Source organism: Saccopteryx bilineata, chromosome 1 (assembly GCF_036850765.1).
Source record: "Saccopteryx bilineata isolate mSacBil1 chromosome 1, mSacBil1_pri_phased_curated, whole genome shotgun sequence".
NCBI classification, from domain to species: domain Eukaryota; kingdom Metazoa; phylum Chordata; class Mammalia; order Chiroptera; family Emballonuridae; genus Saccopteryx; species Saccopteryx bilineata.
In genome coordinates, this window is record NC_089490.1 from 348,749,201 (window position 1) to 348,774,851 (window position 25,651).

The 25,651-nt window shown below is 44.0% G+C and overlaps 1 protein-coding gene across 1 annotated transcript in view; it reads left to right on the forward strand.

Moving 5' to 3' along the window:
* CLPB (ClpB family mitochondrial disaggregase) overlaps positions 1-25,651 on the forward strand; it is a 187,643-nt gene that overhangs the window by 18,472 nt on the left and 143,520 nt on the right. The gene's annotated exons all lie outside the window — the stretch shown is intronic.

Consider the following 25,651-nt stretch of genomic DNA (forward strand, 5'->3'; position numbering starts at 1 on the left):
CTTGTATTTTTATATACATCATCACTTTTGTACCTTTCTTCTTTTGTGTACTATACATACAGAAAAATGCATAAAATATTTATATAGTTTAAGAAATAATTACAAAGAAAACTCATGTATCTATCACTCCGATGAAGAAACTACTCTTAAACATTATAAAGTAGCTATCTGATTTTTGAACTTTTTTCTCTTTTATTTTGAAAATCTCAAATCTAAAGAAAAATAGCAAAATAATACAATAAACCTTTGTATACTTCTAACTGGATTTATATTTTTTAATAGTTTGCTATGTTTTCTTTGTATCTGAAGAGGTGAACGTATATAGATACATATTTGCTGAACCATTTGAAAATAAGTGACAGGCATTGGTTTTGAACAGACTTAGATTATGCGTGTTATTTTCCATCTCTATTTTATTATTATGAAATGTGTGAGATTAGTCCAGGTTGATGCAGGAGCTCTGATTAGTTCATTTTACATTACTGTGTTTTATTCTATTGTATTTACATACCACAAGTTATTTATACTCTCTACTGTTAAGGGACATTTGAGTTATCTCAGCTTTTTTCTATTAAAAACAGTACTGCTGTGAGCATTGTTATATGTGTTTTTGATCCACATGTCTCCTTTGTTGGTACACATTTTGTATGTATGAATCTAGCTGTGGCTGAGGGCATCAGGTCTGTGTGTGCTCAGTATTACAATACAATGCCATGCTGTCTTTCCTGAAGGATTGTTCTCCCTTCCCCACAGCAGTGCAGTAGAATTCCAGCACTTTGCATCATTTCCAACACTTGGTGTCAGACTTTTTAATTTGTCAATTAGACATGTCTCACATATTTCTTTGCTTTATTAATTTTTCCCTAATTACTAAGTTTGAGCTCCTTTTAATGTTTTGACAGGTTTTGGATATTAGGTAATATTAAGGAATTGTTTTGGTGAAGTATGTATAAGTGAAGTATAATAATGTTATTTAAGAAATGTAGCCCTGGCCCTGGCCAGTTTGCTCAGTGGTGGAGTGTCGGCCTGGCGTGCAGAGGTCCCGGGTTCGATTCCCGGCCAGGGTGCACGGGAGAGGCGCCCATCTGCTTCTCCGCCCCTCCCCCTCTCCTTCCTCTCTGTCTCTCTCTTCCCCTCCCGCAGCTGAGGCTCTATTGGAGCAAGGATGGCCCGGGCGCTGGGGATGGCTCCTTGGCCTCTGCCCCGAGCGCTGGAGTGGCTCTGGTCGAGACAGAGCGATGCCCGGGAGGGGCAGAGCGTCACCCCCTGGTGGGCAGAGCATCGTCCCTGGTGGGTGTGCCGGGTGGATCCCGGTCGGGCACATGCGGGAGTCTGTCTGACTGTCTCTCCCCGTTTCCAGCTTCAGAATTAAAAAAAAAAAAAAAAAAAAGAAATGTAGCCCTGGCCGGATAGCTAGGTCCAGAGGGGCAAGGGTTGCTGGTTTGATGCCTGGTCAGGGCAGATACAGGAATAGATCGATGTTTCTCTCTCTCTCTTTTTCTCTTCCTCTCTCTCTAAAATCAATAAATGAATTTAAAAAGTTGCATACTAAAAAAAAAAAAAAAAGAATGAATCTCAGTTTTCTAGCTTGATCAGCTGCCTGCATGCTGTTACCATTCACTGAGATGAAAATGCTAGAGGAGGACTGGGTTGAGGAAAGGTTTCATTTTGAACATGCTGAATTTAATGTGCCTGTGAAATATTCAAGTGGAGATATTAACCAGGCAGTTGAATGTATGGGTCTTTTTTAGTTTTCCCATTATACATACCATACTGCCTCTCCAAATCTGTTAAGTTTAGAGATTGTTTTGATTTCTAATTTGATGATTTTAGAAGTTAAAGGAACTTCATATTAACTCAAACTTGTTTACTAGATGCCTTTGGAAAGAAGTCTGATGTGGTTTGCAGCTCAGGAAAGAAAAAAAGATTGGGTTTTCTTGAGGGCTAAACACATTTACTTTAGATTTGCATTGATGGCTTGGTTTGGTTCCTGTCCCCAGATGCCCCAGCTTGGGGCTTGAGGCACTTGCTGTCCATGTGCCAGGATTAAGGTGTCCAGAATGTGCTTAGCTACAGCATAGGTAAATGTTCTGCACATTGATCCAGGGATTTTATCTAATTAACAAAAACCCTGGCTGGTAAACACATTTAGCTGTCTCGGCTTCAGAGGTTGTCTGTTTATCGATTGTTATATCATTTTGGCTGAATGGGAAGATATTAATGATGGCATCAGAGCAACCAAAACATCCAGCTCTCTTAACCAGTATAAATATGTAAATGTTCTTGTCTTGCAATAGATTGAAACAAAAGCTTTATCCTACCTTTTTCATCACATGGCACACATAATCTAATTACTAAACTTCTGTGGCACACCAAAAAATATATTTTTTGCTGATTTAAAAAAAAGTAGGTATAATTTTGATTCATTCACATCAGATGGCTATTATGTTGACTGTCGTCATTTATTAAACTTGACAGAGGTCAGTGTCCCCGACAAAATAGTCAGATATCGCATGTTTTAAAAATTTTTGTGCACACCAGCATACTTATTGAAAATTACTGTCCTAGACCAAAGGTCAAGGCTCAACTGGTATCGCTCTTGTAATCTAATCCTTGTTGTGGGAATTCTCTATTATAACACCTTTTTCTGAAAGCTAGAGTGTCTAACCCACACAGGCTTTTTGAATGCTGGGATGCTAGAAGGCAGCATAATGTTAAAGAAAGAATACAAGAGTTTTTAAAATTAATTAATTAATTTTTATTTATTCATTTTAGAGAGGAGGGAGGGGGAGAGAGAGAGAAAAAAGGGGGAGGAGCAGGAAGCATCAACTTCCATATATGCCTTGACCAGACAAGTGCAGGGTTTTGAACCGGCAACTTCAGTGTTCCCAGGTCGATGCTTTATCCACTGCACCACCAGAGGTCAGGCAGAATACAAGAATTTTAGGATTAGAAGACCTTGGTTCCACTTCTGACACAGTTACTGCCTGGCTCTGTGACCCTTAATATGTCATAGAACCTCTATTTTTGAGTCTTAGTTTCCAACTCTTATTAATGGGGTTCCCACTGAGAACTTTGAAATACAGTTCCTAGTATTATGCAGAGAAAACTGGGTCCCTTTGGAAGAGTTCAGATCACACACTGAATCACCAGGATTTGCTGAGGTGGGTCTTTACTAGACAAACAGTTTTGCAGTGTGGTCCAGGGCCTTGTACCTTTTCTGAAGTGTGTAACCTTTTGAGTCCCTGTTTGGTTGCTCCCTGGTGATGGAAAGCAATTGAGGACGATGGAATTAGCAGCTTTTTCTGAATTTGATAGATAGGTGAGCTGTGGAAGCAGCCAGTCAACTGCCTAAAGCCCAGCTGAGTCAGGTGGTTGGCCAAACCCAGGAGCAGAGAACAGCTGGGTCTACCGGTGGCTTGAGGGGAGGAAGCATGTCTCTGAAAGGCAGGCCAGCCCTGGAATTGAGCCTTAGCTGCTGGCCCTACTGCTTCTTGACTGTGTGGCCTTGGGGTAGTGGTTTCTTAACTTCCTCAGTGACCTCAAATGTGAAGAATCTTTGGTGATACCTGTCAGACCACCCTCCCAGGATCTTGAGAGAGTTTCAGGCAGAGGAACTCTTGTTGTCTAGAGAATTATTCATCCTTTGGATATCAGTATCACATCTTCCAAGAAGCCTTCCCTGCCTTGGCCAGATAGCTCGGTTGGTAGAGCATGTTCCTGAAGCACAGCAGTTGCCGGTTTGATCCCTGGTCAGGACACATACAGGAACAGATTGATGCTCCTGTTTCTTTCTCTTCCTTCCTTTCTCTTTAAAAAAATCAATAAAATAAACATTAAAAAAAAAGAAGAGGATGCCTTCCCCAACCCTCACCTGCATCCTGTGCTTCCTCTGTGATACACCACTTATCACCCTCTATTGGGATTTGATCATCTATTTTCTTGTCTCTCACACACAATACTTTGAGTTTTGGAGATGTTGAACCATTGCTTTGTTCTTGGCTGTTCATGTAAATAGTTAAATACTGAATATTGGATAAGTATTTTGTAAATGGTAAGAGTTAGGTGGTTGTTAGTAGTTATTTACAGTCATAAACTTATAATCAGAACTGATTTCTTTTGCAAAAATAGTAAAAATGAAGAATTAGTTCAATAATTTATTCATTCAATAAATAGTGCTTACTATGTGCTGGCATTGTGTTAGGCCCTGATGGATCAGTGGTAAGCCAAAAATATGTACAGGCCCCACCTCATGGAGTTTAGTGCCTAGTAAGACATTAATTGTGCAAATGTGAAATTACAGCTGTGACAAATGCTGCAAAAAGATGGTGCAGAGAATTCTGAGCGCCTCAGATAGATTTCCTCTGGTCAGGGAAAGCTTCCCAGAGGAAGTTTCAGCTCTGAAGTGAACAAGGGGCAGCTAACATAGGTGGAGAAGGTGAGAAGAGCATTCCTGGCAGAAGGAACTTTTGTCTACAAAGACCCTGTGGAAGGAGGAACAATAGCAAGCATAAAGGACTGAAAAAGAGTTCTGGGACGACAGCTGGGGGGGGGATGCTGGGAGCCTAGAACAGATGTTGCAGGACATTAGAGGCCATGGTACTGGGTACTGAGCTTTGTCTTAATTCTAACAGCAGTATTGGCTGAGTTGGGGGTGGAGGGATTGGAAGGGGATTGATGTGATCAGCAAGAGAAACGTTAGAAATCAGTCTGAGTGCCTATCAGCCTGTGTATGCCAGGATTTTCTATGGCACTGATCCAGCCACTAGGACAGTGTAGGCCACAAAATTGCAGTCCCCCAGGGCATCACAGCAGGGGACATCTGTCAGCCTCTGTCTCCCCACCACCACTGTGGTGGCCAAAGTACTACTTCTTGAAAATCCCAGTTCAGTATGGCCATAATGCAAATTCTATCAGTATGGCTGGAACTAGTTGGAGTTTTTCCCAAAGAATTTTCCTGGAAACTGAGGAACAGAGAGAAATCCAAGAATATTGAAAACAGTTGTCAACATAAGAAACGTCCAAACGTGTAGGAATTATTAGGAGTTTATTTGAGCCAAACTGACAACAGTTGCCTGGAAGCAAAATCTCAATGGATTGAGAAAATGCTCCAGAAAATGGCAGGTTTACTACTTATTTTATATGTTAGAATCAAAAGGGAAGACAAGGAGTTATGTGAAATTTATTGGTGATAGGTTAGGGAGGCAGGGGTGAGGGGTGGAAGGATCTCTGGGATTGGATAAAAAGTAAAATGAATAGACACATCTTTTGCATAGGTGGGTATTGTATAGTTAACAGTTAACACAATAGCAGTGATGAGTTCAGTGGCTTCCAGCTCTGCTGGGAGATTTTGCCCTGAGCAGTCTGGAAAAAGGAAATTACCCTGACATTCCAAAGGTGTGTTGGGTGCAAAAAGACAGGCTCAGTTAAAGTAAAGTTGACCTTTGTCAAGAAAGATACTGGCCTAGCACAAGACTACCCTCCCTGCTGGTCAAATAAGTTAGTAAAATATGATTTTTATGTTTGCTCGCTTATAGTTTGCATTGGGGGCTGGGCAGCGCCAGGTATATGTGGTCTGAAATGGCATATTGCATTTCTTCTTGGAAGGGGCATTGTTTTGCTAATGTTTGCTGGAGGAGAGATTTTCGCACCAGAAAGTTTTGAAAAGAGAAGAAGCCAGTTTTGCAGAAAAAGAAGCCATGTTTGCAGTGAGAGAAGAGAGAATGCAGAGTGCTGAAGAAGAAGCCATGTTGGCAGGGAAAGAGAAGGTGTGAGATGGGGAACCAGAGCTGAGGGACCTTGGGAGCCCTACTGAGACTGGTGAGGCCTTTGATTCTAGGAGGAACCGGAGGAGATTCTCCTGGTTGTGGAACCGGAGAATGCATCAGTGGCTTTGGGAGCCCTGTGTGTTTGCTTGGCGGCCAGTGCGAGACTTGAATAAAGGAATGGCCCACCATTTTTTGGCCCCACGATTTCTTTTCCGTCAGTCTGAATTCAATGAGAACCTGTATGTGAATGGCCATGATGGCGTCTGGCTGTAAGAATGAAACGACAGTCGAACACCAGATGTGCAGGCTTTATTAGAGGAGAAAGACCTGCCGGGGCATTCCTCCAGGAAGAAGGGCACCAAAAACAAACTGAGGCAAAATTTTATAGGGTTGGAGATAGCCTCGAGCAAGGGTGTGCTGGTATGTTCGGCTTTCTGAATACTCCTGCTTCCTGATCCCCTCTGCCCAGGGCCGATTGTCCAGTAATTAGGGTGGGGTGAGGCAGCCAAGTGGCACAGCAAAAGGGCAGTTGTAATTCCTGGTAAATTCATGTATCTATCATTTCTCAACTCTGTGGTTACATATAAAAGAAAGGCAGTTATTTTATAATACACGGTGAGGGGTGACGAGGAGAAAGAGGAGAAAAAATTAGAAAATTATTGCTTCTTCTGGAGAGAACTCAAGAAGGGAACCTTGCCAAGCCAAGTCCCCCATCCAGTTAAGGAGGTCGTCAATTTCCGTGCTGTGAAGTCTGAAGCAGGCGATGTCTTCGAAAACCTGAGTGAGGAAGTAAAAAAATTTTGCGAGGTAATTGTGAATTGCTTGCTGCGAGTGCCGAGTGGACAGAGTGACATGGTGATACATGGTCTCCTGAATGAGCCTCATGAGACATGCTGGTCTGGTTCCTTTTGAATGGGAGGACATGTGGAGATTTTTAGAGACAGGGAGCCTGTTGGTATAAGTTTTAGAAGGACTAAGTATGTGTGGTTTAAAAGGAAGGGGGTTTGGAGAACATTCGGGAGGGAACTTCTCGGGCTGAGGGGCAGCTTCTTCCTGCTGTCATCCCTACCTATTTGATATTTCCTTCGTGAAGTTCTCCTTGGGGTATTGAGGAATAGGAGTATAGGAGCATTTGACTGTAGGTAATCTTGGAGATTTCTCTCATTTGAGCCTGCAGGAACTTGATAAAGAAAGGGGTAAGCATTAATATTAGGCACAAAATAAGGATTGGTCCTATAATTGGCGCTAGCATTGAGAACAAGGGATTTTTCCACCATTGTTCGGAGTAGGGGTATATTTCTAGGGTTCCAGATTTTTCTGTTTCACGAGGGCAGGTTTCAGGGTTGGTGTGTAGGGTTAGGCAGATTTTTCCAATTTTTTGATTGGCGAAGGTCTGCATGCGGTTCTGTAAGAAACTAGTGAACAAACGTAAGAGGCAGGGTCCAAAGGTTAGAAAAATAAATAAGAGAGTGAGTGGACCAATGAAAGGCAATAGTCAAGACACCCAGTTTGTGTGAAACTACTGATTCCATGTTTACGAATTCGCTGGGCTTCAGAGAGAGAGAGTGTAGGAATAAGACAGGGAAGTGGCCAGTCCCCCTGCCCTTAGACCTACTTCTGTAGAGATTCTTAAAGCAACAAGAAGAGGAATTACCTGTACAGCTTGTTTGGTCCTTAGATTGATGGGTAGTATACTAGGAATTGAAAGAGGCTCATGGGGTGGGATTAGGTTGATATTTGGGGTAAAATAGACTAGGGTACAGGTTTCTAATTAGTAGGGAGATGCATATAGGTGTAATGCCGTTTTTCTACTTTAGCAGCAGTAGTTGTCAGGATCATGGTGTGTGGACCTGTCCACGTGAAAGTCAGTCCTTGGGTGATGTACTGCTGGAAGCCCAATTGGACAGTCTTTGAACAGTTTGCTGAGTAACACCTGTAAATCCTGCAAGTACTTAGGGAAAGGGTGGTTACATTTCTACACTTTGCAGTTAGGGTTTAAGTCCTAGTTACCACTGCTTCTAGCTGGAATTAGCAGCAGGCCCCAGCCTACAATAGGCATGGGGCATTGAGACAAGAGTAATAAAGGAGTTGCTATACATTAAATACAGTAACAAAATCAGACTGTCATTACCCACAGTAGAGATCTTCGAGGGATAAATAAAACTCAAATATTCAGACAAGGCATAGTAGATGGCCCTTGTGTTTACAAGAAATGAGATCAGTTTATTTGCTACTTGGAAGAAATACCTTAGGCACGTGAACGATGTCCTTGGGCCTTCAGTGGCAATGCCCAGCATGCTGGGCAAGGTCAGGTCACAGGTAGCTGGAGCAGGGCTAGAAGAGAGTGAACTCTCCCTCCATGGAGCAAGGGAGAAGCTTACCTTCTCGTGTCCCTCTTTCCACAGCAGAAATGTATCCCTTGGTGGGCCAGGAAGCCTGGCAGGCTTCAGTTCAATGACCTTTCTTTCCACTCTGGAGCAGGGCCCTGATGGAATTCTATAAAGCCCTTTAGGGCACTGGAGCCTTTAGAGCATATGCCAAAAGCTGGTATTTCCTGACTTTGGGGGACTTACTTGCCTTTTCTGTTACCCCTTGGCCATTATAGACTTTAAAAGCCATGCTCAGAAGATCTCACTGAGGGGCTTGACTAAGAGCAAAATTGGGAATCCAGTGTCTAAAGAAGCCTGTTAGAGGAAAGAAAAGATTTGATTTATGGTGGTAGGTGGTCGGAGACTATGGAGGGTCTGATTTCGATCTAGGGTGAGACCTCAGGTGGTGGGGTTAAGGTGATGCCCAGATAGACTACGGACTAAGAATGAAGTTGAGCCTTAGCAGAGAAGACATGATATCGCTTCATAACGAGGAAGTTAAGAAGGGTGGTGGTGTTTCTCCTTGAGGCAGGCAGGGAGGGGCTGCAGAAGAGTAGGTTATTTACATATTGTAAGAGAGTACTAGTTTCGAGATTGCATGCTGCTAAATTCTGAGCTAGTGCCTGCCAAAACAGGTGTGGGCTGTTTCTGAACCCCTGAGGTAAGACAGTCCATTAGTGTCCGGATCAGTCCAGGTGAATGCAAACAGAAAGTAAGAATCAAGGTGTAGAGGAATGGTAAAGAAGGCATTCTTGAGGTCTAGGACCGTGAAGTGAGTGGTGTTTGAGGGAATGTGTGACAGTAACTTGTAGAGATTAGGGACTACTGGATGGAGGGGAACTACTGCCTCATTGATTAGGTATAAGGCTTGTATGAGGTGATAAGCCCCTGAAGATTTTTGAACAGGAAAGATGGGGGTATTGCAGGGAGAGTCCATGGGGATGAGTAAGCCTGGTTTAAGAGGCGGGTAATTATTGGTTTAAGGTCTTAGAAATAGACACAGTTACACTTTAAACAAAGACTTCAGATACACATTATGAATTAAGGAATTTAAATGAGTGCGCTTTACTTGTGTCAATTAAAATTATACTAGAGATATTTTCTGACAAACAAAGAGACAAAACATACTACTCACACAGCTCAATAGCCAAGTCTGCTTTCTTTCTTTCTTTCTTTCTTTCTTTCTTTCTTTCTTTCTTTCTTTCTTTCTTTCTTTCTTTCTTTCTTTTTTTTTTTTTTTTGTATTTTTCTGAAGCTGGAAACGGGGAGAGACAGTCAGACAGACTCCCGCATGCGCCTGACCAGGATCCACCCGGCACGCCCACCAGGGGCGATGCTCTGCCCACCAGGGGATGATGCTCTGCCCCTCCGGGGTGTCGCTCTGCCGCGACCAGAGCCACTCTAGCGCCTGGGGCAGAGGCCAAGGAGCCATCCTCAGCGCCCGGGCCATCTTTGCTCCAATGGAGCCTTGGCTGCGGGAGGGGAAGAGAGAGACAGAGAGGAAGGAGGAGGGGGTGGAGAAGCAAATGGGCGCTTCTCCTATGTGCCCTGGCCGGGAATTGAACCCGGGTCCCCCGCACGCCAGGCCGACGCTCTACTGCTGAGCCAACCGGCCAGGGCCGACAAGTCTGCTTTCTTAAGCTTTTGAGATGGTAGGGGGTTGTCAGCATAGAGAGGAAGAAGAGAGAAAGCAGATGTATGGACAATGTAGCAGCTGGATGGAAAAGAAGGAGGATTAGAATTTGCAGGAGGAGGAGGAGATTAAAGTACTGGTGGTGGCGCCATGTGGTCAGAGGAGTCAAAAAGTTTTAGAGCTCTGAGGAGAGGGGAGAGGACAAGGGGGAGAAGGGCATAGTTATCTATTTTGCCTGCAGGGGAGGAGAAAGAGAAACTGGTATTTGCAAGTGAATGAGAAACAGGATTCTGCGAAGGGAGGGGGCTTTCTGGAGGGGAGAGATTTGAGTGGAAAAGATTTGCAGAGGGACCAGAGAGGGGTGCCCCTGGGTGTCAGGCAGGAGGGGAAGAGAGTTGGGAGTCTGCAGAGAAGGAGAGATTGGGAGCGGAGGTTTTAGGTGAGGTTTCTTTGGCCAACAAATAGCCTGCGTGTAGAACAAGTGGTACAGAAATTAAGGACAGGAGTGAAGGTAGAAGGAAGCCTGCACGTAAGGAATTTCAGAAGCTTTTCCATCCAGTGGCAAAAGTTGTCATGGTCTCTCAAGTGATATGGCCGTAACAAGTGATATGACGTGCTTCTGGAGCCGTGACGTGTGCGTCCTGCATCACCGGAAGTAGTACTGTACGTGAGCTACACCGCGCTTTGCGTAGCTGACCACCAATGAAAGGTGCCCCTTCCAGAAGTGTGGTGGGCCGGATAAATGGCCTCAGGGGGCCGCATGCTGCCCACCGGCCATAGTTTGGGGACCCCTGACCTAAGGCAATAAATGGTTCTTTCCTTGTGTTTGTCAGTGGATCTGCCCAAGAGGCTTTTACATCACTGGAGGGGGTCCTGATGGTAAGGACTTTGGAGTTGGAGAAAACGAGGTGTGAATCAGAGCCATGTCATTTGCTAGCTCAGTGACCTTGGGAAAGTTGCCTAACCTCTCTAACCTTAGAGTCTTCATCTTCAAAGCGGGATAATGATTGTCCTATTGACACTGTTGCTGTGAGTATTAAATAAGAAAATTAAATGAGAAAAATCACTTAGTGCTGTGCTTAGGACATACCAAATGCTCAGTACATTGTAGGTATTGTTATTGAGTGTTATTAATTACACAAGGGTTTGGCCCTATAATTAGTGAAGTACATTAAGGTAATGGAGAGAATTTCTGAATATTCAGTTTTAACTCTACATTTTCCTTAAGCTGTTATTATGGGCATTCAGAAATCCCTAGACTGATGAACCACAGGGTAAATCTATATATTAAAGTGAAGCAAAAAAACCCCGCACAGGCTGTTGTGTTTAGTTTTATTATTTTTTTAAGAACCCACATATATTCAGAGTTTTATTTAATGTTTATAGCATTATTTAATAACAATTTTTGTATATTAGTTTATATATTTATATATGTATATTATAAAGCAGCATTTTAATAACTTATTACCTGATGATTATTGAATGCCTTTTTGGTGGCAGGCATTATGTGAACCTTTAATCACTAAATCTTCACAACTTTGCAAATAATATACCTTTATTTAACAGATGATGAACAGAAATTTTGTTTGCTTAAGTAAATTACTCACTTGGAAGGGACCTACCACTTGTTTTTACAGATGAGGAATCTGTGAGGACTAAAACACAGAGAGGCTTGCCTGGGTTTCTGTTTCCTTTCAGCACTCTTCCCGGCTCAGGGGGATTTTTTCTAGCTAAAGGGAGAACCATTTCTCTCCGCCTTACTGGACATCCACAAGGTTCCTAGAGATAAACTGTCAAAACTCCTTTTCACAGACACCCCTGCTCCCACACTTGCCAGCTAAACCTGGCCTTCCCCTCCGCCCCAAGAATCCCCATTCCTGTCAGACTTGGCTCTTCACTGTCCAAACATGCAGTTTACTAGGTCATTCCTACTTATGGCCTTCATAGTGCGTCCAACTCCACCCCTGTTGTTCTATCTAGATCCCATTTGTGCTTTATTGCTCCTCCTCTTCCAGAAAGCTCACCCTCACTAGTAGGAATAATTGTATTAAATACCCATTCTATGTGGGGCAGAGTACTAGATACTGTTTATTATCTTCATTGCTTGCTGCAGTATTGCAAAACAGTTTGTGTTATGTCCACTTTCTAGATGAGACCATTTGAAGCTCAGACAGATTTGGTGCTTACTACCTCACAACTAGTAAGTAGAAGAGCTGTGATTTAAACCAAGGCCCACATGAATCTGAAGTACCGTATTTCCCCATGTATAAGACGCACAATTTTTCAAAAAATTTGGGGTCTAAAAACTGGGTGCATCTTATACAATGGTTGTGGTATTTCAAATGCCATAGATGGGACTGAGGATGAGGCAGTATATGAAGATAGTGATTCATCATCAGACAGAGATGAGGACAAGCTAATGGATGGGAGTTTTGACAGTGATGAGTTGTATGAATTTTATGATGAATAAAACTTGAGTTCAATAACTTTATATAATACTTTTTTTTTTCAAATTTCGGGCCCCAAAATTAAGATGCAACTTATACATGGGAGCGTCTTATACACAGGCAGCTATAGTATGTGCTTTTTTTCTCACTGTAGTTCACTACTTGTTCAGCCTTAAAGTCTGAGCCACACTGTATCATGTTCAGTTTTCACCTCCTTACCTTCCTCCTTACTTGCTTCATGTTTCTGTCTCCTCACCTAGGCTGTGCTGTCACAACAAGGTGGATGGCATTTCCTCCTGCCTCCACCATAGCTAGTCTTACAAGACTGAGTGGGCACTCAGAGGCCTATGGTATGGATAGAGTCTGGCTGGTTGATTGATTGGTTGAACGAAACCCTGTTTATTCTCTAGACTAGAGACTACTCAGCAGGAGGCTACAACAGCTGGTTAGGCTGACTGGTCTCCAGGATCCTCCATTCATGTGGATCAAGGCCCAGGAAGGTTGCATAAGAATCCTCTCTGAGGCTGAGCTGAGGCTTCCATCTCAATGCCTTTTGTTTGAGGGGATAGCTTCCGGGCCTCCTGGGATGTCTGTGTGTTTGACTAGCCTTTGCAGATGGACAGTGAGCAGGAACAGGGTATGAAGCACAGACAATTGGGGGAGGCCCCTGAATTCCCAGGGGTTCAGAGTCCAGCAAGCAGGGCAGGGTCTTTCCCAGGACCCATCAGGGCTTAGTCACAGGATTCCCACCCCCCAGTATGGGTCAGACAGGATCCACGGCACTTTTGTCTCTGGCCTTACTTTCTCTCCAGTACTCAGGTTCTCTCTTTAGATTCTCTGGTGGGCAACATCCTGTCCTCAGTTGAGCACTCTAGGTATAAGGCACTCTGCCTTCTGAAGGATAAAGAAACTGATTGATCAAGCATTCATCATTTATCCTTTCTTTTTCCTTTTGAGAGAGAATTCACATACCATAAAATATACCTTTTAAAGTATACAATTCAGTTTTTTATAAGATTATACAACCATCTCCACTGTCTAACTTAAGAACATTTTCATCACCCCGCCAAAGTAACCCAGTCCCATTAGCTGACTCCTCACATTCACTGCTGTGAGAATGTAAACTGGTACAGCCACTTTGGAAAAGTCGGGCAGTTTGTTATTAAACATAGAGTTACCATTGAACCCAGTAGTTTCACTCCTAGGTGTCTGCCCAAGCAATATGGGAACTTACATTCACACAAAAACCTGTAGACCAGGGGTAGTCAACCTTTTTATACCTACCGCCCACTTTTGTATCTCTGTTAGTAGTAAAAATTTTCTAACTGCCCACTGGTTCCACAGAAATGGTGATTTATAAAGTAGGGAAGTAACTTTACTTTATAAAATTTATAAAGCAGAGTTACAGCAAGTTAAAGCATATAATAATAATTACTTACCAAGTACTTTATGTCAGATTTTTGCTAAGTTTGGCAGAATAATCTTTATAAAACAACTTACTATAGTTAAATCTATCTTTTTATCTATACTTTGGTTGCTCCACTACCGCCCACTGTGAAAGCTGGAATGCCCACTAGTGGGCGGTAGGGACCAGGTTGACTACCACTGCTGTAGACGAATATTCATAGAAACATAGGGATGTTTCCTTTTTTCGCCCTCCCCCCCCCAGACCCTGACAACTATTAAGCAACTTATTTTTTTCTATTTTATTTAGAAAATTAAATTTAATGGAGTGACATTGATCATCAATAAGAGTACATAGATTTGCCTGACCAGGCGGTGGCGCAGTGGATAGAGCATCGGACTGGGATGCAGAGGATTCAGGTTCGAGACCCCGAGGTCGCCAGCTTGAGCGTGGGCTCATCTGGTTTGAGCAAAAGCCTACCAGCTTGAACCCAAGGTTGCTGGGTCCAACAAGGGGTTACTTGGTCTGCTGAAGGCCCGCGGTCAAGGCACATATGAGAAAGCAATCAATGAACAACTAAGGTGTCGCAATGCGCAATGAAAAACTAATGATTGATGCTTCTCATCTCTCTCTGTTCCTGTCTTTCTGTCCCTGTCTATCCCTCTCTCTGACTCACTCTCTGTCTCTGTAAAAAATAAATAAAATAAAATAAAATAAAGACTTAAAAAAATACTTAAAAAAAAAAGAGTACATAGGTTTCAGGTAAAGATTTCTATAGCATTTGAACTGTTGATTGCATTATGTGCCCATTACCCAAAGTCAAATCATTTTCCATCACTTTGTATTTGTCCCACTTTACTCCCCTCCCACGACCCCACCACCGCATCTCCATCTCCCTGGTAACCACTTCACTTTTATCTATGTCCACGAGTCTCAGTTTTATATCCCACTTATATGTGAAATCATAGAGTTCTTAGCTTTTTCTGATTTACTGATTTCAGTTAGTATAATGTTCTCAAGGTCCATCTATGTTGTAAATGTCACTATGTCATTTCTTATGGTTGAGTATTGTATGTATGTACACATTGTATATCTGTACCACTTCTTCTTTATCCAATCTTCTATAAAGAGACTCTTTGGTTGTTTCCATGTCTTGGTCACTGTGAATAATGCTACAGTGAACATGGGGCTGCATGTGGTAAGTAAGTTTCTATCTCTGGATTTGCCTGTCTGAACATTTTATACAAATGAAATTATCCAATATGTGGTCTTTTGTGTCAGGCTTTCACTTAGCATAATGTTTTCAAAATTCATCATGTCTAGAAGGTACTTCTAGACATTCATCAGTACTTCATCAGTACTTCATTTTTGTGGCTAATAATATTTCTTGTATAGATATACCACATATTAGTTATACAATCATCAGTTGATGGGCATTTATGTTTTCATTTTTTGGCCATTACAAGTAATGCTTTGTGAACATTCCTCTGTTACTATGAACATTTATGTATAAGTTTTTGTGTGAATGTATGTTTCCATATCTCTTGAAAAGATATCTAGAGCTACTTAGGCGTGGAACTGTTGGTACTATGGTAACTCTAATGTTTAACATTTTGAGGAACTGCCAGACAATTTTCCAAAGTGGTTGCACCAGTTTACATTTCACAGCAGTGAATGTGAAGAGTCTGATTTCTCCACGTCTTTGCCAACATTTGTTATTGTCTATCTTTTATTATAGCCATCCTAGTTAGTATATGTGAAGTGATATCTTAGTGTGTGTGTGTGTGTGTGTGTGTGTGTGTGTTTGACAGAGAGAGAGAGTCAGAGAGAGGGACAGATAGGGACAAACAGGAAGGGAGAGAGATGAGAAGCATCAGTTCTTCGTTGCAGCACCTTAGTTGTTCATTGATTGCTTTTTCATTGATTGCTTTCTCATATGTGCCTTGAAAGAGGGAGCTGCAGCAGAGCGAGTGACCCCTTGCTCAAGCCAGCGACCTTGGACTCAAGCCAGCAGCCTTGGGCTTCAAGCCAGCGACCTTTGGACTCAAGCCAGCAACCTTGGGGTCATGTCTATGCATTAGAAAAATATTTTATTTTGTGATGAATTCTGAATCAGTACAGGGTGGGACAAAAGAAGGCTTACAGTTGTTCATATGGAAAATTTACAATAATTATAAATAACAATACAAGAATAAACTTTCGTGTACTCACAACTATAAACCTACTTTTACCCCACCCTGTATCTCTGAGAGCACCTGGCATATAGCATTTGATGCATGGGCTGCTGTTATGTAGCTGGATCCCTCTACAACTCCCTCTTTGGTCCCCACTTTGTCCTCTAGGACTATACTGCTCCCTTTTCCTGTTCCAGACCTTTAAATATTAGAAGACAAAGCTCCAAACCAAATAAGTAAGCCTTGGTTTCCTAAACTGTGGTTTCATGCCTTCTCCCTATCTTAGTCTTTGTGTGTGTGTGTATGTGTGTGTGTGAGAGAGAGAGTGAGAGAGAGAGACAGGGACAGACAGATGGGAAGGGAGAGAGATGAGAAGCATCAACTCATGGTTTATCACTTTTGTTGCTCATTGATTGCTTCTATATGTACCTTGACTGGGGGGCTCCAGCCAAACAAGTGACCCCTTGCTCAAGCCAGTAACCTTGAGCTCAAGCCAGCAACCTTTGGGCTCAAGCCAATGACCATGGGATCATGTTTATGAGCCCACGCTCAAGCTCATAACCTCGGGGTTTTGAACCTGGGCCCTCAGCATCCCAGGCTGATTGCTCAAAACCCACTGCGCCACTGGCTAGGCAGGCCCTAGTCATTTTCTAATGAAATAACCCCAAAGTTGTGGTGCTTCTTCTAAATTCCAGTGTTGCATGACTATTATTATGAGGAGCAGGACAGTGATCCCCTTTGTTAAAGATTTTATGTTTCTGCCTGACCAAGTGGTGGTGCAGTGGATGGAGCGTCAGACTGGAGCACAGAGGACCCAGTTCAAAACCCCGAGGCGAGGTCGCCAGCTTGAGCGTGGGCTCATCTGGTTTGAGCAAAGTTCACCAGCTTGAGCCCAAGGTCGCTGGCTTGAGCAAGGAGTCACTCAGTCTGCTGGAACCCCCCCCCCTCAGGGCACATATAATAAAGCAATCAATGAACAAATGAGGTGCTGCAATGAAGAATTGATGCTTCTCATCTCTCTCCCTTCCTGTCTGTCCCTATCTGTCCCTCTTTCTGTCTCTGTCACACACACACACACACACACACACACACACACACACACACTAAAATAAATAAATAAATATTTTTTGATTCTGTTAACATGGCCTGAACTTGTATTAGCTTTCTTGGCAGCTTCCTTGCTCCCAGATTTTGTTAAGCTTGCAGTCAGCCCAGCCTTCTGAGAAATAGGGCTTCTTGTACTTCTGTAACTTTTTGATTGGATTTGTTTGCCAAGTTTGTTTTAACCTAAAGGCAAGATCATTTTATTTTTTATTTATTTATTTATTTATTTTTTGCATTTTTCTGAAGCTGGAAACAGGGAGAGACAGTCAGACAGACTCCCACATGCGCCCGACCGGGATCCACCCGGCACGCCCACCAGGGGCGATGCTCTGCCCACCAGGGGGCGATGCTCTGCCCCTCCAGGGCGTCGCCATGTTGCGACCAGAGCCACTGTAGCGCCTGAGGCAGAGGCCACAGAGCCATTCCCAGCGCCCGGGCCATCTTTGCTCCAATGGAGCCTTGGCTGCAGGAGGGGAAGAGAGAGACAGAGAGGAAGGCGCGGCAGAGGGGTGGAGAAGCAAATGTGCGCTTCTCCTGTGTGCCCTGGCCGGGAATCGAACCCGGGTCCTCCGCACGCTAGGCCGACGCTCTACCGCTGAGCCAACCGGCCAGGGCCTAAGGCAAGATCATTTTAAAGGATTGTATTGCCATGTGACTATGAAAGTGGTTGAGGTAGTATGGAGACCACTGTAAAGAAGGAAGAGGAGGAGGAGGAGAAGGGGGAAAGAAGAAAGAGGAGGAGGAGGAAAGAAGAAGAAGGAGTAGGAGGAGAGAGGGAGGGAGGGAGGAAGGGAAAGAAAGAAAGAAAGAAAGAAAGAAAGAAAGAAAGAAAGAAAGAGAGAAAGAAAGAGAGAAAGAAAAAGAAAGAAAGAAGAAATGGATTGGACTGTCTTCATCTTGAGTCTAGGAGAAGGTCTTTTCAAGGGGAGGTTCTAGAAAGGAGTACTAATCAAAGAGTATCTCCCATCCCTCAAATAACCTTTGCATTTAAAACTTTTCCTTATCATTTTCTGTCAGTTGGTTAGTCCCATCAGATACTTGTCAAATGCTGGCCACAGGCTTATATAGAAAACAAGGGGCCTGACCAGGTGGTGGCGCAGTGGATAGAGCGTCGGACTGGATTGCGGAAGGACCCAGGTTTGAGACCCCGAGGTCGCCAGCTTGAGCGCGGGCTCATCTGGCTTGAGCAAAGAGCTCACCAGCTTGGACCCAAGGTCGCTGGGGTTACTCGGTCTGCTGAAGGCCCACGGTCAAGGCACATGTGAGAAAGCAATCAATGAACAACTAAGAAGTCGCAACGCGCAACGAGAAACTGATGATTGATGCTTCTCATCTCTCTCCGTTCCTGTCTGTCTGTCCCTGTCTATCTCTGCCTCTGTTAAAAAAAAAAAAAAAGAAAAAGAAAAAGAAAACAAGGGATATGTGCCCTCGAAGGTAGTGTGGTTCAGTAGAGGGAGCGTGGGTTCCTGTTCCAGGCTGCCACTTACTGACCATGTAATCTTAAGCAAGTAAGTTACCCTCTGTAAGACTCAGGCTCCTCTAATCACAGTATCAGATGGGCTCATATATGTCAAGTGCCAGATGCATAGTAGGCTACTCAAGAAATGTGCGCTTTCTGAACTCCACCATTCAAGAGTTTGCAGGACACGAAGAGCCAAGCATGCTCTGCGCTCAACGACCCTGTACAAACAGCTCTCAGAGCAACTGTGATACTTAAAAGCACTTATTTATGTACTTACTTGTCCCATTTCCCTACCCCCAGTTCAAACTGGAAGCTCTTTATGGGCAAGGACCATGTCTGATTAATTCAGTGACCAGCACAAAGTCTGGCTCTAAGAAGAGGCTACCTAAGTTTTGTTAATGAAATGAACCTGAATTAATGAAGGCCAAATCTTTGTCCCCAGTGTTTTGGGGGCCAGGTATTATGGTTGGCTTTGGACAATCCTTTCTTTACTGAAAATATCATGAAGTCTGGAGCCTGGCATTGGTAACTCACATGCCAACACTATTTAAGAAGTTTGAGCCACCTCTGTGTCTCATTGCCACAGTGTGACAAGCTTCTTGGCAATTAGCCAGCTGCCCAGCTGTCCTGTGAAACCACCTAGAGTCCTCTGTCGAGCCAGTAGGTGGCACCCATGGCCCTTTCCCACACTTCAGCTGTCTAGACAGCCTTTCTGTCTTGTCACCAAGGCAGCTGTTGCCTGAGATGCAGAATATAGCCCTGGGCATAGGTACCCAGATGAGGTTGCTCTTGGCCACCCTTTCCCCTTTCTGGCCTTGTATTGTTGGTTTATGTGTTTTGTTGAATCTCAGCCATGGTGCACACTGCATAGGGAAGCAATGTTTCCCATAGAGGATCCCAGGAGATCATTAGAGGAATCTACTTCTGGCCATTCTGGCATAGCCAATGTCTCTGACTCCAGGAAGTTATTCCTGTGGCTCTGTTCCTATGACCTAACCAGTCTCATGAGAAGTTTGTGGAATGAATGGATGAATAATAAAAAGTAGATCCTCAAAAAATTGTTATCCAAATTGAAGGACTTTCTATAAACTAGCCTTACTCTGCAAAAATATCAATATTATGAAACTCACATAAAGGCTGATGAGTTATTCTAGATGAAAGGAAACTGAAGACATATGCAATGCTTTATTTCAATATTGATCTCATCTTATATCTACATCAGGGATTGCTATGAAAAATCTTACTGGGATAATTGAAAAAATTTGAATATGGCTAAATATTAGATAAAAGTATTTTATCAGTGTTAACTATTCCAAGTTTTATCGTTATTGGTTAGTGGCTATGTAAGAGGATGTTCTTGCATTAGAAAATATGTACTGAAGTATTAAGAAGAAAAGGGGCATAATGTCTGAAACGAACCCTCACTTGGTAAGGGAAAAATAAAAATGAGTGGTAAAGCACATGAGGCAGACCATAACAAGAATCTGAGTAAAGGATCTCTGAGGTGTTTTTTGGTGCTATTTTTGTACCTGTTTTGTAATTTTCAAAATAAGAAGTTAAAATGTAATCTATACACTTCAGTATTGCTAAATTCCTGGCAGAAACTGTAAGAGAGATGGGACAAAGAATGGGTACCCCAGCATTGGACTTTATTCTGTTTAATTCAGCAGTATTCATTGAGGTTCTGATAAAGCTCCTCCACTGTGTGTGCCTTTGAACAAATAGAACCGTAGTAACAATGACAACTAACATTTGGAAAATGTAAGTTTTCACATACATTATTTTCTTTGGCCATCTCCGCAGTCTTGTTAGATAGGTCTGGCAGGCTAGTAAGGTGAGATGACTGAGGTTCAGAGAAGGTAACGTGACCTGCCCTCAGTCACACTTCCTGGAAGAGACAGGTGCAGGCTCCTATCTGGATCAGTCTATTCCAAAGCTGATGCTTTCTGAACCTCCTCCATATCTGTGTGCATAAAAGGAAGAATTGGACCTGACTAGGTGGTGACACAGTGGATAGAGTGTCGGCCTGGGATGCTGAGGACCCAGGTTCAAAACCCCTAGGTTGCTGGCTTGAATGTGGGCTCATCCAGCTTAAGCACAGGCTCACCAGCTTGAGCATGGGGTTGCTGGCTTGTGCGTGGGATCATAAACATGACTCCATGGTCGCTGGCTTGAACAACGGATCACTGGCTCAGCTCCCATACCCCCACACTCCCCCCCCCCACTGGTCAAGGAACATATGAGAAAGCAATTAATGAACAACTAAGGTGCTGCATCTATGAGTTGATGCTTCTCATCTTTCTCCCTTCCTGTCTGTCTCTCACTAAAAAAAAAAAAAAAGAATGGGGAAGGATTGAATTGGATTGATGTTTGCAGATCATTTTTCAAGTCCGGAAATTTTACAGTGTGACTGCACTTGTAGGTGCTGTATAAATGCCATTTCCTCTCCCCCATCCCTGTGCATCCACTTCCCTTTCCAGTAGTCTGGGCATGACATTGCTGGGATAGGCCAATTCACTGGGAGTGAGAACTACTTCTGGAGAGCTTCCTAGAGGAAGGGTCTTGAGCCAGTTCAAGTAACAAATGCAGAAGATGCTTGAGAACCTGACCAGGCAGTGGCTCAGTGGATAGAGCGTCGGACTGGGATGCTTAAGACCCAGGTTCGAGACCCCGAGGTCGCTAGCTTGAGCACAGGCTCATCTGGTTTGAGCAAAGCTCACCAGCTTGGACCCAGAGTCGCTGGCTCGAGCAAGGGGTTACTCAGTCTGCTGAAGGCCCACGGTCAAGGCACATATGAGAAAGCAATCAATGAACAACTAAGGTGTCACAACGAAAAACTGATGATTTCCCCCCCCCCTTTTTTTTTAAAGATTTTATTTATTTTTGAGAGGAGAAAGTTGGGGGGGGGGTGCGGGTAGCAGGAAGCTGGAAGCATCAACTCAGGATTGCTTCTTGTATGTGCCTTGACCGGGCAAGCCCAAAGCTTCGAACCAGCGACCTCAGCATTCTGGGTTGTTGCCTTATCCAATACGCCACCACAGGTCAGGCAAAACTGATGATTGATGCTTCTCATCACTCTTCGTTCCTGTCTGTCTGTCCCTATCTCTCTGACTCTGTCTCTGTAAAAAAAGAAAAAAAGAGATGCCTGAGAGGCCTTATTTCTGTGGAGTTAGAGCCCCAGGACCTTGCCTGAAGTGGCTGGCCCAACTGCGGTCTGAAGCAGCCTTTTCTCCTTTGCCTACCCCTCCCAGCCCAGGCTGACTGGGTAGATAAGGCACAGATGGAGGCTGTATGTGGATTCTAGCCCCGGGCGCCTTGCCTCTGCTCAGACAGCCTGGCCTGGTGCTGTTATTACTGTAAACAGGACCTTCTGCGAGGCTCCAGCCAGGGTCCTATTGCCCAGATAGTGATCGTGATTGAGTCTGCATGGCTCACTGCTTCCAGGCCTCTGATTGCAGGTGGGACAGGGCTCCCTACCATCAGCCCCCTGCTCAGCTGCAGCTGAGGGCTGGTTCATGCAAAGCATCCGGAAATCAGTTGGAACAATGCACGATTGAAGTTCAGTGACCTCTTTGTATTGATTGGTCCTAAAGGAGGAGGAAGGAAAAACAAGTGGTAACTCCCTCCTGTGAGTAGGCAAGCTGGTTAGCCAGAATAATTCAGAACTGCCCCATGTCCCTGTGTGGGATTCTCTTCCTTCCTCCCGCACACAGCAAGCCTAAACAGTTATCTTTTCTTTGAAAGTCTTGCTGATGTCCATGTTTGCTAGAAATCCACTTCTCAATTTTGATGCTACATATGGTTAGAATCCTAAGACTTTAGAACTGGTAGAGACTTGAGAAATCACGTAATTCAGTTCCCTTACTTTGCTACAGAGAAAAGTGAGATTCAAGAGAATTATCCAGGATCACACAGCTAGTTACTGAGAAAGCGGTGATTGGAATCCATGGCCTCTAGCCCAGGCCTGTGTCTAAGTGTCCTCGGCCCTGAAAGTAAGAACCTGCATCTACACCCTCCCACATATACACAGGAGCCTAAGTTCTTTGAAAAAGTCAGGCATAAAACACAAGACAGACATATTGGTGAGAGATTTGTGTAAGAAAGTGCTGCAGACATTCACTGGGTCAGCCCCTGGGCCCTCTGGTGAGCTGGTCTCTGTGCCTGCACCAGGAGTGAGGAGACAAGGCATGTTATCATTTGTAAAGGACCGTGCTGCTGGGGGGGGGGGGGCAAGGAGACTGATAACTGATACAGGTTAGCAGAGGCACTGTGGAAGCATCAAGGCTGTCTTAGGGGAGGCTTCATAAAGGAAGAGAGGATGTTTTATTTTTTCCTAAGAAAGTATTGTTTTTTAAAAAAATGTAATAGTACGTTCATTGTTCCAAAAAGAAACCCCTACAAAACTTCAAACAGTGCAGAAGTGTTCACAGCAGGAAGTGAGTATGACTCCCTCATCACCCCATCCCCATTAGAGGTAATCACTGTTGCTTGCTTGTTTGGTCTGTAGCTTTCAGAATACTCCTGTATCCCTGAGAGATTGGAGCTGCTTTGTTTTCCCCCTTGATTTGTTATTCTTCTGTGGGAATCCTCAGCTCTTGGGCTAAGGAACCTTTATTCTCCTGCAGCCCTTGCCTGGGAATTTGAAACCATTTATCTATCAAACCACAAAAAAAATTGAGGACTTATGTTCCAAGTTTTATGTATACCTTTCATATAGCCTGTGTCCTTAAATGGGTAGATACTTAGTGGAAAATGGTAATGAGAATAGCACAGGTTTTTCTATTTGTATATTTATTGCATGCTAAGTATTTTTAAATATTTTGTCTCATTGTCTCTTCATGGTACCCCTGTATGACATATGGAGTAGGGCTGACAGGGTCTTCTGTGTTTTTCATCAGATGTGGAAACAGGCTCAGAGAGCAGGAGCTGTCACTGAGATGAAGGGACTAAGTGAGGGTCAGAGAGGCTATGTCACCCATTCATCCACAGCTACCCACCCAGTAAGTGCCTGAGCCTGTGTTTGAACTGAGGTCTCTCATATTTATATTCCTGTCCTCATCTACTGCTTGCAAGCTGTACAAGAGCTGGGATTCAGCTCTGGACTGCTAGTGTGGTCTCCTCTCCATCTACCATCCTGGGTCATCCCCAATTAGTGTCACCCACCACTGCCCTGCCAAGCAGGAAACCTAGTTCATTAGGGAAGGGCCTTCCACAGTCTAGAGTGAGCCCAGAAAGGCCTGCAGTGCCCACCCCCACTCCCAGCCCCTGGACACAAGCTGCTCTGCCCTAAGTGGCAACCTACATTAAGCATTCCACTCATCATCTCAGGGATGATGGAATCCTAACCTTTTCGGAGACACCGTGCTTTGTCACAAGCATTGCTCTTTTTAAAAGAGATTAATTTACTTGCCGCATTTGTCCACTGGTGAAAATCACGGGGCAGAGCAAGGGTGGCTTTCTTAGGCCTAAGAGGCCCTTTCAGCTACTCTCAGCAGGCAGCCATGCACCCAGCTGGGCCAGGACTTTGAAATGACTGCCCTCAGGGCATTCACTTGCAAAGTAACAAAATGAAATGGAGGAGACCTGGGTTTCTGAAATCCTAACTTTTGTGGCTGCTGTACATACAGAGGGAAAGTAGGGAGGGTGCCCACCTAGCTCCTAAAGAGGAGAAGTTGTTTGTAGTTGGGCTAGTTTGTGGTGGTGTTTGTTCTGTTCCTTCCATGATCTACCAGGTGTCACCACTCCTGTCGATCTCTTAATCCTTACAACCACCTTACACAATGGGGGTTAATATCCCCCATTTCACAGTAAGTGACAGAGCCAGAATCTGAACTCCAGCCTTTGAATTCCAGGGTCATTGCTTTGTCCATGATACCTCAGCCCTAAAGCTGCAAAGTATGATTCCCAGGAAGGAAGCTGGGCAGGGCCCAAAGCTGCAGCGTCACTGAAGAACACTAAGATTTTTCTCCTTGGAATGATCCCTCAGGTTTATGGAGCTCTTGCCCTCAGATTGCACTGTCACCTCCTAAAACCCTAGCGGACCTATGAAGACACTGAAGCTTAGAGAGATGACATATCTTTTCAAGGGTGTGAGTAGGAGGTGGCCAAATTGGAACTAGAACCCAGGTCTCCTGACTCTAACCTGTGTTCTTTCTGCTCTAGTAACTGAAAAGATTAGCAAGTTTGGAGAAGCCCTCTCTCCCAGCAATCCCACAATGGATAGGAAAATCCTGCAATGGATAGGAAAGGAGATCCCAGAATGTTAACATGCATATAGGTAGCTCAAAATTGTTGGTAATCAGAGACATGAAAATTAAACAATAGTGTGAGGACCTTTATATCTATTAGACTTGCATTGATTTGGAAGCTGGCTACTTCTAAGTATTGGCTGCGAGAGTGGTGCACAGGAACACCCCTGCCCTGCCAGTGGGAGAGTGCATGGAACAGCTATCCTGGAGAGCCCCGGCACTATTAGTCAGATGAAGTAACGTGAACCCTATAATGCAGGCATCCCGCTCTGAGTATATGCCGCAGGGAAATACACAGGTCCAAAAGGGCACATGTAAGAGGAGGTTCTTTGAGCATCGCTCTTGGTGATCAGGGGATGGGAGAGCGGAGAGGGAAAATCTGATTGGATGTGCCCTGGAGAGTTATGTAGCAGTTAAAAAAGTGGAATTGTATACTTAGCAGTATGAGTGTATCTTAAAGTGCAATACCATAATTTGTGGGAATAAAAGTAATAAGCAAATATATATACACATATACAAAAGGAAAACCTGGTTGGCTTAGGTCCTGGGAAGCAAGAACCTCCTCTCTCTTGTCTCGATGTCAGTAGCTAGCATGTGGCTGGGTACAGTGTGTGCGAATGCACATTATTGTTGATTAAATGACCAAAGTCGTGCCTACAACCAGCTTGGTGAATTACCTAAGCGCTCCTGTGTGACCCTGTCTCAGAACCTCTGGGTATTGGCTGATCTGCCTTTACCAGTCTGAGACCAGAACACTTTGTTCCCTCAAAGGGATAGGACTAGAGTATGGTGGCAGACAGCAACCACCTGTATTGAATACCTGCTGCATATGCCAGGCACTGGGCTACAGTCACTGTAAATTAGAGATTATCGTCCCTATTGGATAGGTGAGAAAATAGAGAATTGATTTGTTAAGGGTTATCCAGCTGGACAAAAATTAGAGTTCAGGTCTAACTTCCTCTAAAGCCCTTCATTCATCCTTTTCTTTTTGTTATACTACCTCAGCCCTCGGGACTGAAGGAGGGAGAGCTGTCTCAGTCT